Source organism: Eptatretus burgeri, chromosome 2, assembly GCF_056783735.1.
Source record: "Eptatretus burgeri isolate ZD-2024b chromosome 2, Ebu_testis_v1, whole genome shotgun sequence".
In the NCBI taxonomy this organism is placed as follows: domain Eukaryota; kingdom Metazoa; phylum Chordata; class Myxini; order Myxiniformes; family Myxinidae; genus Eptatretus; species Eptatretus burgeri.
The window spans coordinates 40,681,974-40,694,639 of record NC_140962.1 but is presented as its reverse complement, the minus strand read 5'-3'; the positions used below and the strand labels follow the sequence as shown (position 1 = coordinate 40,694,639).

General features: G+C 42.5%; 1 protein-coding gene across 1 annotated transcript in view; it reads left to right on the top strand.

Annotated features, from left to right (window-relative positions):
- Positions 1 to 343: 343 nt before the first annotated feature.
- The window catches only part of LOC147031878 (uncharacterized), a 46,284-nt gene continuing 33,961 nt past the window's right edge, over positions 344 to 12,666 (top strand). The window contains exons 1-2 of the mRNA XM_085868511.1: positions 344 to 494; positions 8,522 to 8,667. The gene's annotated coding sequence lies outside the window, so the exon portion shown is untranslated. The remainder of the gene's footprint in view (positions 495 to 8,521; positions 8,668 to 12,666) is intronic.

Sequence of the window (12,666 nt, the reverse complement as noted above, 5' to 3'; positions counted from 1 at the left end):
CTGTACTATCGACCCCTTTCCCCCACCCCGAGGGTTCGATATCGTGACATCACTCGCGGTGTGTACGTCATCACTTGGAGCGGGACTCCTGCCTTGACGGAGGCGGAATTTGGATCGCCATTGGACCTCGTTGTTGGTAAGACGAAGCGCTGTTATTGGACAGTCGAGCCATGTGGGCGTGTCTCGTCATTGATCGCACGAGACCCGTGTGGGGGAGGGGGAGATGAGAGGGGGGAGGGGGAGATGAGAGGGGTGAAGGGGAGATGAGAGGGGGAGGGGGGGAGATGAGAGGGGGAGGGGAGAGGGCGAATGAACAACTCACACAAAACTTCCTTTGTGTTGCTCTTTCGTCGCCATTCGATCCTCAGCAACTGTTCTCTCTTTTGTTGGGACCGGCTCTTCTGTGGACCGTGGACCGTGGACCGTGGACCGCACCCACCCTGCACCCTGTGGGTCCAAAGTAAATTGAACCTCCTCGGTTGGTTTCCCCGTTGGTAAGTGTTTAGTGATTATCATCGTCTCTCTTCGTCCCGCCACATCTGTTCCTTCACGTCTCATGTCCGTGTGATTTTTATTTAATAAATCCATATTTATGGGTCACGTACAGTACAAACATCCCTCGGTGTTCAGGGTCACGTACAGTACAAACATCCCTCGGTGTTCAGGGTCACGTACAGTACAAACATCCCTCGGTGTTCAGGGTCACGTACAGTACAAACATCCCTCGGTGTTCAGGGTCACGTACAGTACAAACATCCCTCGGTGTTCAGGGTCACGTACAGTACAAACATCCCTCGGTGTTCAGGGTCACGTACAGTACAAACATCCCTCGGTGTTCAGGGTCACGTACAGTACAAACATCCCTCGGTGTTCAGGAGCCGGATTCGAACCTCACTCGTTAAAGGACAATTAATCATTTGTGTGCACGGCTCGCTTCGGTTGGTTGTTTTATTTAAAAAGGTTTTTGTTAATTTTAATCCTCCGAGGAAATGAACACGATGGCGGATCAACAAAATAAAATGGCGGGTGGGGAACCCAGGGAGGATCACGAGGTCGCGGTGAGATTACACGGGGAGGAGATGAGTGCGGTATTTCCCTCACCCACGTGGCCCGCAGAGTAGCCCCTCCCCCACTACTTCAGGAAGCATGGAGCAGCCCCTGGGATGCTGGGATACCCGACGTTTCCCAATGTGTATTCAAAAACCCTGTGGGGGGCAAGCCCTGGCCACCCCAGATGTGGTGATTGGGGAGGGGCGGAGGAGGTCAGGGAGAGATGTTTTTGGGATGTGGAATGAACAGGGGGGGTTGAAGGGGATGATGTGAAGTGGGGGTTGGAAGGTGCAAGGACCAAGAGAGGGGTTTGAGATTTTGGATTGAGATACATTTTGCAGATGAAAGAGGGAGGGACCGGCGATAGATGGGGAGCTGGAGTTAAAGAAGGCCTGAAAGATGGATTGATAGACGAAGGATGGAGGGATTGAAAAATGGATTGATTGACGAAGGATGAAGGGATTAAAAGATGCATTGATAGATGGATTGACTTAGGATGGAGGGATTGAAAGATAGATTGATGACGAATGGAGGGATTGAAAGATGGATTGACGAAGGATGGAGGGATTGAAAGATGGATTGACGAAGGATGGAGGGATTGAAAGATGGATTGACGAAGGAAGGAGGGATTGAAAGATGGATTGATAGATGGATGATTTCTCGGCACATGATTTCGAAAGCACTCCCGAATCATATGAACAACCAATTGGCAATTGATTTTAAAACCAGCCACGAGGATAAATAAAAACATGATTGCTTATCCGGAGCTGATGAGCTTGGATACTGAGGTTTAAAAGTTGAAACCTGCTGAACTGACCTCCTCGTAGTCTTGACGTCATATATTCCACTGTTCCTTTCCATGTTTAGCTGAGATGCCGAGTGTATCAAAGATTTTAAAATCACGTACGGTATTTAAACATTGTAAACACATTTCTTCGATTTGTTGGTGATATTGTTGCTAATTTGGAAGCTCACTGCAAACAACAGCCAGGTCCTATAGCTCAGCCATATCAGTAAGTATGTGTTTCTAGTTGGGGTCCCGTCCTATGTTTAATGGGTGATTAATTGTACGTGCGCTGTAAGTTATTTTTTATAGTTCGGATTTAAATTACCAACAACAACAACAACGACACCTGCCCTCACTTCCTTCCACCATCATCTACCGGCACCATTGCACACGTGCGTGTCAGCACGTACGTGGGCGGAGTCCAGTGTGCTAGGCGGAGTTTCGCTGGACATTGGTGTGCTGGCTTCACCCCAAATATGGGCACAAGTGTTGCGCTCTGGCTTTGCCCCAAATATATAGATCGTTCCCTCTCTGCCCAATGAGGGAGTGTGAGCGTGGGATAAAAGAAGCACACGTGGGCCGAGAGAGAGAGAGAGAGAGAGAGAGAGAGAGAGAGAGAGAGAGAGAGAGAGAGAGAGAGAGAGAGAGAGAGAGAGAGAGAGAGAGAGAGAGAGAGAGAGAGAGAGAGAGAGAGAGAGAGAGAGAGAGAGAGAGAGAGAGAGAGAGAGAGAGAGAGAGAGAGAGAGAGAGAGAGAGAGAGAGAGAGAGCGAGAGAGAGAGAGAGAGAGAGAGAGAGAGAGAGAGAGAGCGAGCGAGAGAGAGAGAGCGCGCGAGAGAGAGAGAGAGAGAGAGAGAGAGAGAGAGAGAGAGAGAGAGAGAGAGAGAGAGAGATATAGAGATATATAGAGATATATAGAGATAGATATATATATATACACATGAGTGGTTGTCTTATGGTCTTCGATGCCCATGGTTGCTTTTGAGATTGGTCGCTTTCGACTGTTGGCCTTGACGCATAGTGCCAGATGAGTAACACGAACGATTTGACATGTTAATCTGTTTATGGAGGTAATATAGAAACGATGAATAACATGGCAGAATAAAAGTCGTAAATGTTGAGTTAAACAAACGTCCTGAACTCGTGGACTTAGTAAAGTAAAGCATGTCATCTGGGATCCGGCCGTCGGTTTGCCGGCGAACGCTGCTGATTGTGACGTCATCGATTCCCTCTGATAATTCTATGTATATTCAATTTTTTTGAATCCGCAATCACCTGCGCAAATACATGGAACACATAATGTGAAGATTTCGGAAGTATGAACAGAATATGTTCGGAGAAAAGTGTGTTGGAAATTCCAGGCTTACGCTCATTATATTATGATTCTGGTGAAGATGAGAATCCTATAATATTTTTCAGTGATTCTTCACCATTTAGTGATGGGACAAAAAAATGATATCAACAAGAAAAAGAGCAATCTGAGATCGCAGACCTTTGCCAGGACTTGTTTTGTGTGGTGTTTGTGTACTGATGTGTTATGTAATTAGTGAAACACAACTGGAACTGCCACTTTATAATTGCTGGCAGTGATGACCGGGTACAAAGACGTCCCGCTTTGATCGGACACCTGACCCTGACCCAAGAAGTTTTTGTTTTTTATAATTAATCATTATGCACTTGAACTTGGAATGTGATTAAAATAAATTCCATTCAAATGGAAGACCAAATAGGTGCAGTCCTGCATTGGAGTCACCAGAAGGAATCCGAACAAGTAAAAAGTAAAGATGAAGTTATCAGGACGGACCTGGATAGGATTTGGGTTTCAGCTGCTCCTCCTCAAACCACAAACCTATTCAGGTACAGCCAAGTGAGCCTTAAACAAAAAAAAGAAGAAAAAAAAAAACCCAGATCAAAAAATTAAATAATTCCTGGTTGCCAGACCATGTGTCCGGTGAACTTGAAATTTAAAACATGAATTCCCCATCACTATGAGATCATAATTGTGAAGTTTCACTTTAATTGATTAAGTGGTGCCAGAGAAAACATTTATCATTTTCTTCAATCCAATATGGCTGCCAAAACATGAGACCTATCAATTCTTCCTTAAACTTGTATACCCATCTCTTGAGGAGCATTTGTATGAAGTTTCCCTTTGATCTGTCCAGGTGTTCTGGAGAAGATTTTTTATTTTTTTTTCGTGGTTTTAGGGTAAATGCAATATGGCTGCCAAATCATGTGACCGATGACGAATGTATTAACATTTTGTTTCATGGATTGGTGGTCATACGTTTTTAAGTTTTGCCTCTATCTGTTCAGCCATTTGGGAGAAGACTTTTGGGTTTTTTATTTTTATTATTATTTTTTTTTGTGACCTTTGACCTATTTTGGCTGCCAAGTCATGTGACCTATGACATCATCAATTTTTTTTTCTGTGGAGCATTTTATCCTGAGATGACCCTCAAAAATGTTCATATTGATCAGATGTGGCTTTCTACATATGCATTTATGACATCATAACGAAGGCACCTATGACGTAAAAAATTCACTTGGTGTGTCGAGGAGGGTTAACCTACCTGGACGGATAGCCAAATGTTTGGAGGCGAACACGTGATACTTGGAGATTATAGGGCGGCAAGGATGGAGGCACTTGGGTTTTACCCTCAAACCCACGACAAATAGACAACACGAGCAACTTAAATACGGGGTTTTAATTAAAATATATCAAGTATTCATAATGGGGATAAATCAAAATGGGATAAATATGAAATGTGAGGTAACCTACATTCCTATTTGAGGTGCCACCACACACAATTTAATACAGACATGGGGACATTAAAAATAAAATAAATTCCTCCCTTTATCCTGGCACTTCGCTGTGTGCCCAGAGATGAGTTTCTGAAACTTGAAGGTCGCCAAACCGTGCTGTCACTGCGCGCGTAAACACGCCCACAATGGCACCCAGCCGCTCTATGGGTGGGAAACATACAAGAGGCAATTCGGGCGGTGATGCTCAACACCGTGGCTCAGAAACCGCCATGCAGCTTCTTTCGTCAATCGCACTTGCTGACGCCGCTGCTCTCTGAGGAAGGGCACCGTCTCCTTCCCCGATGGTACAACACGAGGCTTCGAGGCACGGTCCCACACGACCTCGCCAACAGTCAATGCAGCATCTTGCTCCATCATGTGAGCCAATTTGCCTCAGCACGAACACAAGAATCGTGCAGCCTTCTTCACCGTGTCGAGGAATAGCCTGCCATAATGTCCGTCTTTTCCAACTGCCGATCCTGCCTCACTCCTGCTGTCCCGCACTTTCTCCTGCGTGTCCCCACTACGACCCTCACTCAATCCTCCTTTCTCATGTCACGCCCATCAATCATCCACCCCAGCGGCGTGGTCTCTCCAGTTGTCATTTAAAGAGGTGAGGTTTTCGCCTGCCTGAAAATGTTCGGCTCGGTGGTTGTTCTAAGGATGCGATTCCTTTTTATCGCCGGTCTTGAAATGCAAAAACATAGGAAAAGGTCATGGGAGCAATCGCATCCTGGGAGAAATTATCCTTGAACCCTACCTAATTAATACAGCATCACCCCTACCATGCGGTGACACGTCATACTTAAACTCACAGTTTTCCGACTGAATTTACATCGAGATGTTTCCTTCATGTCCACGGACCATGCTTCGTTATACAATCCTATCTTTTCCATGACATTCCTCCACCTACCTCACAAACAAAGCAATATAGTTGGGTCATATCCAGGACTCCCATGACCATGGAGAGCATAAGTTCATTTGAGGATGGATTTGTGTACTTTGGGGTATTTAGAAAAAAATGAGCTCCTTTGCCCCTCCCAAAAGTGAGGGCAAAATCCAAAATGGCTGCTGGCGGCCATTTTGGAAATTACACAATTACATAACTTTTGAGTAAAATAACTTATAGACATGAAATAAGTCTCGTTTTTTACTAATTTAATGACTTGGGGCCCATTCCAGTGGTTATTCTTTCATTTCGTGGTCATCTTCAATGTGAAATCCAGGGTGGCCACCAACAGCCATATTGAATATATGAATATTTAACATCTTCCAAACCAGTTAAGGGAGGAAGACGATTAAGGTATTTTTTCAAGGAATTGTATGGCGAGAAATTCATTCCAGGTGTAACTTGTCAACTTGGAGGTCATCTTCACGATGAAATCCAAAATGGCCTCCAGTGCCATCTTGGAAATTTTTTAAAAATACATAAATCTTGAGTAAGTTAACATACAGGCATGAATTATGAAGTGTCTTTTTGACTACAAATTAATTCCAGGTGTTCCTTGCCCATTTTAAGGTCATCGTCAGACCTGAAAATATGATCTCGGTTGTTTCTAACTAATTTTTATGGTCATTTTTGCAGCTCATTCATCATTCAACTCACGCCTTTCATCATTAATGTTATAGTTGGTGATGTACTTGAACCAGCAGCGATGATGGAATCATATCTCAGCTGCAAATGGGTCAGGTGTAGTGTCAATCAATTTGAGAATGCGATCTCTCATGTCCATGTCGTCGAGTAACACTGTATGCTGTTTAAACATGTTCCAAGCCTTTTCTTGATTTAGAAGATACAAAGTATTCAATTTCCGTCCAGTATGCTTTTTGTCTTCTGGACGCATGCACCAGACACATAAGTTTTTATCATGTAGATGCCCTATACGTGAACCTAGGCATTTCGGTGAAGGAGCTGGAAGGGGATCAGCAGCAGCAGGTTTTGGGGTCTCGGACGCAGACGTAGATTCACTGCACACACAGGAAAAAAAAACAAAACAAGGTATTGAGTTCATGTGTGGTGGTAACAACAAGCAAACACAAGATCAATTGAGGAAATCCAAACCCAATATAAGAGCAGGGTTGATCAAAGAGGCAAATGCAGACACAAAAAATCAAGTTCAATTGTCAAAAATTTGCACCTCCAATTATGCATTAAATGCACAAGTGTAAAGAAAACATGAAACCAACAAACTCAACGAAATGAAATAGTGAGCTGGAACGAGTGTGCAGGAACTGTTCTCCAAGCATAAATAGCAGAAAAGGTCAGGGCAAAACAAGGCCAACGCAGTATTTAAAGACTGCCTGAAGAACCGCAAATGTCGGGGTTGCCTGCTTTGTTCACTATCTGCAGATTTTTGCTTTTCAGCTTGCTGGAGCTTTCTCTTGCTTGAAATACACAGGTAACATTCCTTGTGCATGTAAAGACCTTTGTGTCCCTTTTCCCAGTTGACACTCTTGTACACCATGCCAAACCTATCTAGCCCCCTCCAATTAGCTGCTTTTTCACGCAAGCTTTGCCACTTTTCATGAGAAATCCCATCAAGTGAGTCTTCCTGATAAATATGATCACCACATTGCAACACACATTGAGGAGGGGAGTTGCTACTTCTGCTACTGATTGATTCTTCAGCCATGTTTGTCTGAACTCAGTTAATTCTGTTACTCAACAGTTGGGATTTGATGTGATGACTGATCTGTTGTAGTGGCAGTTGGTGGTCTTTTGCTTGCAGAAATTCAATGACCTGTGACAAAATAAACATCATAATTACTATAATAGTAAAAAGCTTCACAATTTCGGAAGGTGGGACATATTAAAATATTCAATTTGGCCGTTGGCACCCATATTGAATTTCATGTTCAAGATTGCTGCAAAATGAGAAAATAACCACTAAAATGGAATCCTAGTCATTAAATTAGTAAAAAAAAACGACACTTATTTCAGGTCTGTAAGTTATTTTACTCAAGAGTTATGTAATTGTGTCATTTCCAAGATGGCTGACAGCGGCCATTTTGGAGTTTGCCCTCTGGTGGAGTTTGCCCACACTTTTGGGAGGGGCATCGGAGCTCATTTTTTTTCTAAATACCCCAAAGTACCAAAATTCATCCTCAAACGAACTTATGCTCTCCATGGTCACGGGAGTCCTGGATATGACCCGACTAATACTGATCACATGTCACATTCCACAAATGCAATTGTGATATAACGAAGGCACCCACGACATCATTAAAAAAAAAATCACACATTCCCTGTGAGGAGTACTTTTCGTGTGCCAAGTCTCGACAATCAGAAAAACAGACCGTGTAGGCTCTCGTATGCAATCAGTGACTTTTTGGAGAAGTTACTCCAACTTTAGTTTTGTATATAGTGGGTGCGACCAAATGTTCTTTTTCTTCCGACGCCATCCCAACAGAGAGTGCTGGCATACTCTCTGATAAACATGACTGAAATTGTTCCCTCATCAAGACTTCTCAGTCAAGACTTTCAAACAACCACTTCATTTTTGAAGTTGCTCATGCTTGCATGCACACAACTTTGTGTATATCCCTCACCTTACGTTGTTTCTTTTGGTAGAATTCATCATGATATTTTGATTTTGACGATCTTTTGGTAATAGCTGTTTTATCAAAAGGTATTTGGATTTTACTCACCATCCTACCATCCTCCCCTTCCCACCTTCCCACCTCCCCAATTGTTTCTACATCTATGTACGCTGAGATGGAAAAAATAATTTTGTGTTGACATGGTATTGCAAATAATTTTGTTAATTGTTCCAATGTGTTGACGCACAACTCGGTGTTGACACGAAACAGAGCTTTCCCTGCCCTTTCCCATTTAAAAAAAAATCGACTACTTTATTTTTCTTCATCCATCTTTAATCCAGTTGCAGAAGGACTCAAAAGTGCTGCACAGGTTTGAAGCAGACCACGACCGGCACACCACTTGTGATGATCACTGCAGCTCGAGCAAAGACTTCTTGCTTGCCAGGCAGTTCCAGTGAGGAATGAGGTGATCGTCAGGGTGTTTCCGGTATGTATTTTTAACCATGACGGTTCATTCGGTACATTGCACCGAATATATTTAAAATGAAATAAAATTCAAAATTCTTCCTGTTTATCCAAATATTCGTTAAGGCTTGCAACTTTTTCATTCATTTGTATACTTTTGGTGAACGTTCCCCCATCCTTTTGTGAAGGAGACAGTCTCCTGGTGTTGAGGAATTGTTATAACATCCCAGTTCACTGCAATCCTCAATCTCTTTTAAACCAGATGATGTGCTGTAAGACAATTGGTTGAAAGCAGTAGTGTACCGAATTTTTGCATTTTGAGCGTTTCTTTGAAATTGAACTGCTCTTGAAAGTTTCCATACTGTGATTGCTTTGTCAACAGAAACCCAGCTAGCTCATGAATGTCTTTCAGGGTGGGTTGCTCATTTTTGATGGTCTGATATCCAATATCCAATTGACACCTCAAGACAATAGGGAAAGGGCATGATGGAAGGTAACGGTGGGAAGGCATAAGTTGTGGGTGGGGTGAGATAAATTCATTTTATTTTATGAAAAATATCACTCAGTTTTATTCAGAAGCATTTTCTGCACAGGGCTTTCAAGAATAAAGCTAAAAGCTGAATCCATTGGATAAGTTGTAGACTGGCCATTTGTGAAAATGACCAAACCTGAACATTGTTCTCACCTTGCAAATGAGACTGAACGCCATTCATCAGCCGACTACCATCTGACTCATTGTCAAGAGCCACTCTGTCATTGTTGACACGAAATCGCAGAATGAAGGGTTCTGTGAAATGAATATCTGGATTGAGAGATCTGTCTTGAAATGGAGGAGGAGGAAGAGGGGGGAAGGAGGACCACAAGAAGAATCGTGAAATTTCTCGGTCTTGAGTTTTTGATATCAAGTGACATCAAATTATCGTAAACTTGGAAAAGTACCAGTCTCCAATGACAGGAAAAGTTTAAGTTGATCTCACAATTTAAATTACTAGTACGGGCCCGTAGGTGTGTGCCAGTATGTGCAGCTTCGTTCCTTCGCTCTCGTAAATGACGACTGGATTGGGGCATTGTTTCAATTAGATCGGACCAACCGTGTCATAAATGGCCATAACTTGGGAAACACCTGGGAAACATACTCAAGTCCCCAGCATCAATTGTGACTTCATACCAAACGAAGAAGAAGAATTGTGACGTCAATCGTGCAAAAAAAAGCCATTAATTGTGACATTCGTGATGTCATGGCACCGTGTCCTGTCATTGGTTGACAGACGTTATTGGTCATTATTGGTTGACAGACAATATATCGGTCGTTATTGGTTGACAGACATTGGTCATTGTATCATGTTATTCTTTTTATTACTGCCAATTATTGTGCTATTATTATTATTGTTAATATGCTGTAATCATTATTCAGAGATATCTTTGGGAAAAAAAAATGTCATGATAAGGTGATAAGGTGGAACGACACTTCAGCTGCGATATATACACCTTTCCAACACTGAAAAAAGCAATAAAATGGCCGTAACTTGGGAACCGCTCATCCGATCAATATCAAACCTTGAAAAGGCACATCCGTGGTCCCCGGCAATATTCCAAGCAAGTTTCAATCAGATCGGACTGGCGGTTGGCGAGAAGCGGCGGTCGCAGACAGACAGACAGACAGACACACACACACACACAGATTGCTGGAATTATGGATAGATTCCATGGACTTCAAAAGGTTAATTATGTTGCACTCTTGGTTGCCCACAGAGCCAAAGCTCTGAGATACTTCCACTACCCACTGCTGAATGGTGGCAGTGTACTGTCATTTCAAAAGTGAATGTTGAGCTTTTCAAACAGAGCATTGGAAACGGCCACCGAAGACAGGAGACAGGCAGACAGACAGACAGACAGACAGACAGACAGATGAACACATGAACAGACACCACGGTTAGCAATATAAAATAGATAAGTCTGAAGACGACAATGGTTATTTGACGATGTAGATTGTTTCAGAAGTCAAGGATGAGACAATGTGATAATTTTTGACCAAGTTATAAAAATGATCAACATGATGTGGTACGACTGACAGGTTATTAGCTGCAAAATCTCGAAAACCCGGTTTCGTTCAACAACTTTCTAAATTTGACCTTTGTATTACCTGTAAAGGTCAGAAAACAATGTTGTGGACATTAAAATAAGGAAACAGGATACGTGCTATGGCTTATTGGAGTTAGTTCGTCGAAGAAGGTCAAAAACCCGGTTCGATTCCCACAACTTTGAAAATTTGACGTTTGTGGCCTTTAAGGTCAAAGCTCAAGAATTATGACCTTTGGTGCAAAACTTCCTCTGGAACATTCCAGGAACAATATAACGTCATATAGGCTATGTGGCATTTCGCACTCCTCGGATTATCCATACTTTGATGAAATCAGCGTAAAAACAAACTTGAAGGGGGCGCCACGGGCAAGGTGTTCGAGATAGAGCAAAATGGTTTCAAGACTTTAGGTGCTGAATGACCAAGATTATGCCTAAAAACTATTGTCATCCTCACTCTCATAGTTTGGGCGGTCGTATGATTTTTATGTCAAAATTCACAATTTTCTAAGTTTTTGACCTTGTGACCTTGACTTTAGGACGAAAATGATAAATCGGACGACAACAAGTTTTAGATAATTCATTGTGCTATTCAAATACTGAAGAACCCATTCCAGTCAGTCAATTCCCGAGGAGAAGATAGATTTTTAATCCAACTACCCCCTAAAAATGGCTTTTTTGGGCGTGGCTCCACCCACAATGGGTGTAGCAACGCCTCATCCAGGAAAACACAACAAGACATTGATATCGAACACATAACCAAGTTTCATCAAGATCGGATCAAAGTCCACGAAGTTATGCTCTGGAAGGACAGACACACAACACAATACACAGACAGACAAGCCGGTAGGCAGACATGGGTAGTCGACTACCCAATAGAACCTGATGCGATGGGCCCGTTCGATGGGGAATGACCTGAGGATTAAGCACAAGAAAATTCATGATTCTTGCTTCAAGGGTTAATGCTGCAGATTGTTTTTACGTTAAAATACCCCCACATTTAGAGGTTTTTTTTGGCCGTTGCTAGGCAACGGAGGGGTCCATAGGAACAGTTCTTTCTCACACATAACTAGGACATACCATGAACCTACCATACCAGTTTCATGTATATCTGACTCAGTCTCTGAGATATAACGAACTTCGTTTTTTATTGTTTTCGACCAGGGTTCATTCAAAGTCAATCTTCTCCGACAGTTTTCATTGGATCCGGCTGGAAATTTTTGACAATATGGCTGAATGTACTGCCCACAGTCGCTCGTGGCCCGATTTTTTTTTTGTTTTTATTTTCGGGAAAAATTTTTTTATGATTTTTTTTTCAAAAATTTCAAAGTCCCGTTGCTATACAACGGTGGTGTCCATAGAAACGGTTCTCATTTGCACACAACTAGGTCATGAAAGTGACCAACCACACAACCAACAAGTTTCATCGAAATCGCCATTGTATTAACGGAGCACTGGACCGAACAGACAGACAAACATATCAACAGAAATACCGACAATAAGGGTAGAACAAATCTCAAAATTGAATTTTTTTTTTCGACTGGATCTACTGACACCCAACAAGCCGGAAGGTGACATGGGTGGTCGCTATATAATTGCACACTAGTTGTAGTTTTTGACGGATCGGGCTGAAACTTTTTGACAGAGGTTGATAATAGTGCGCATAAAAACGCGGAGGCCGATTTATTTTTTTTTATTTTTTTATTTTTATTTTATTTTCGATATTTTTTTTGGGGATTTTTCAAAAATTTCAAGGTCCCGTTGCTGGGCAACGGTGGCGTCCACAGCAACGGTGCACAAAAGCATACAACTAGATCCTGGTATGAACCTACCAGTCAAGTTTCATCAAAATTGGTTGATTCCTCTGGCCTCCAGAGCTGTCCATTACATACATACAGACAGACGGTAAACCTGAGAATAACGGTAGTCCAGTGACCACCCA